Raw genomic sequence first — 2,841 nt, forward strand, 5'->3', positions numbered from 1 at the left:
GGGGTGATTTCTCGCTTTCTGTCTCTATGTCTGTCTCTGTCTGTCTGGCAAGCGCACGCGGCCTATAGCAAAAATTTCTCCAAAAAAAAGAAAAAGAAAAAAAGAAATTGAAACATGCATACACAGGTACCTGGCATTTTTTAAAAAATGTTATTTATTTTTTTATTTATTTGAGAGGTTTTTGTTTTTTGCTATTGGGCACCTGTGCTTGCCGGAGAAAGAGAGAAAGATGGAGATAGAGAAAGTGAGATGTCACCCATCAGGAGGGATGGCCATGTCTCAGTCCCTTCTCCTCCATTCTCCTCTCAGGATTTTGGGCACACATGCACATGTGCCCAGCCTGAGTTTCAAGCTGCCAGGTCTGGGACTCAAACCACGGTCCGTCAGTGTGGGAGTCCAGCACCTTAACCACTATGCCACCTGCACAGTAGCCCCACCTGGCGTGTTTTTCAAACCACCTTGGCCCAGACCTGGTCCCTCTGTTTGCCTCAGGCTTGGCCCTGGGCTCACTCAGGTCTGATGAGGGTGGGCAGCCCCAGTCGGCGTTGTCAGCACGCAGGGAGCTCGTTCCTGGTGGCCCTGAGGCTTTCCACTCGCTCATTCTCTCTCTCTTTTTTTTTTTTTTTGGAGAGTTTTTTGCTATAGGGCACGTGCACTCGCCAGAAAGACAGAGAGAGACAGAGAGACAGAAAGCGAGAGATCACCCCCAGGGGGAATGGCCACGCCGCAATCCCTTCTCCTCCATTCTCCTCTCTGGATCTTGGGCACACACACGCACACGCGCCTGGCGTGAGTTTAAGCCACCGGGTCCAGGACTCGAACCGCGGTTGACTACATGGGAGTCCCGCAACATAACCATTACACTAACTGCTGGTCTGGAGGCTTCCCTTCACGAGCTGCTGTCCACACCGGCACACTGGTGGGGACCAGGTTTTCTGTCCAAGGCATGAGAAGCGTGCATCTTCATCTTCCACTCCAGTGCAATGACGCATCAGGGCAGCTCCCAGGGATGACTCCCCGTCCCCTGGAAGGGGCAGTGGAGTGAGAGGAAGTGACAGTTACAGCCTGGGGTTGTTTCTTTTCCTTTCTCAGCCCTCCTGCTTTGCAGCACCTGACACATGTCCCTTAACCAAGACCTCTAACTGCTGCCGTTGTCCCGGGTCTCCATAGTTAAGAGACGTGGTGGAGCCATCGTTCGAGGTTTTCGATCGGCCGTAGACACGCAGGGGTGGACGCCCAGCTGGCTCATGGTAGCGCTGTCTTGGTCCAGCTTGGTGGCGCGGTCCGTAGCGTGCTGGTCTGTGCTCGCGGCCACACGGCCGACCTGCGTGGGGATGCCCAGTTGACCTGACGACACGCTGGATGTGTGTGCCCAAGATCCTGACAAGCTGGAGGGCTGAGGGACATGATCGGACCCTGTCAGGGGCTCGTCTCTCTTACACGCGCTCACACTTGCAAGTGTTCTTTCTCGTGAATCAAATAATAAAAGGTCTTTTGAAAATGTCGGCAGTCTTTTTTATTTATTTTTTAAGAGAGATTTTTTGCTATAGGGTGTGTGCGCTCAACAGAGAAAGAGAGAGACAGAAACTGAGAAATCACCCCCCTTGGGGTAGATGGCCACGCCGCAATCCCTTCTCCTTCCGGGATTTTGGGCACGCGTGCACATGCACCCAGCATGAATCTCAAGCTGCTGGATCCGGGCCTTGAACTGCGGTTGACCACGTGGGAGCCCAGTGGTGTAACCGTTTTGCCCTCCGTGGGTCCCGAGAGCAGTCTTCATGGATATGTCATAGCATGAAGAGAAAGTGGTCAGAGGGTTAGGGAATGTGCTTCGGGGGCTTTTCTGGACTAGTCCCAGCTGCTTTGTTTTTCTCTCTTTCTCTCTCTTATTTATTTGTTTAATAATTATTTTACTTAATTTTATTGATTTGTTTTAGTTTGACCAGAGAGAGAGAGATAGAAAAAGAGAAAGTGATGAAAGCAAGCCGCCAGGTCCAGGACTTGAACCGTGGTCGGCCACGTGGGGGTCCAGCACCTAACCGCCATGCCACCTGCCAGCCCTTCTCTCTCTCTCGCTCTCTCTCTTTTTAAATTGTCAGCGGGTGTGTGAGCTCACCAGAGAGAGACAGGAAGACAGAGAGCGAGCGAGAGAGGAGAAGGTACCCCCCAGTGGGGTGTGGTCAGGCCACAGTACCTAGTCTTCCATGTCTCCATCTCGCCGGGATTCTGAGCATGCATGCACACATGCCTGGCATGTTCTTCACGCTGCCAGGGCTTTGAACTGTGGTCAGCCATGTGGGATCCAGCTCCCTTAACCACTAGGCTACGTGGCTGCTCCCTCCTTTTTCTTTGTATTTATTTATTTTTATTTTTTTAAAGAATTTTTTTATTTAACTTGACTTATCACCACTATTGTTATTTTCCAGTTTGATCAGAGAGAGACAGAGAGTGTGGTGGTTCACGGCACTGGACTTCCACATGGCGGCTGCGGTTTCAGTTCCAGACCTGGCGGCTTGCTTTCTCACTTTCCCTCCTTCCCCCTCTCTCTATGGTCAAATTAAAATAAATAAATAAAGTTACATAAAATAATGCATTAAAGGGACCAGCAGTTAGCATAATGGCTATGTCGCTGGACTTCCATGTAGTCGACCGCGGTTTGCGTCCCGGACCCGGTGGCTTAAAACTCACGCTGGGCGCGTGTGCATGCACGCCCAAGATCAGGCCAGGCACGTGTGCGTGTGCGTGCTCAAGATCCCGAGAGGAGAATGGAGGAGAAGGGGTTGTGGTGTGGCCATCCCCCTAGGGGATGATTTCTCGCTTTCTATCTCTCTGTCTCTGTCT

Source organism: Tupaia chinensis, unplaced genomic scaffold (genome assembly GCF_000334495.1).
Source record: "Tupaia chinensis unplaced genomic scaffold, TupChi_1.0 Scaffold000201_2, whole genome shotgun sequence".
In the NCBI taxonomy this organism is placed as follows: domain Eukaryota; kingdom Metazoa; phylum Chordata; class Mammalia; order Scandentia; family Tupaiidae; genus Tupaia; species Tupaia belangeri.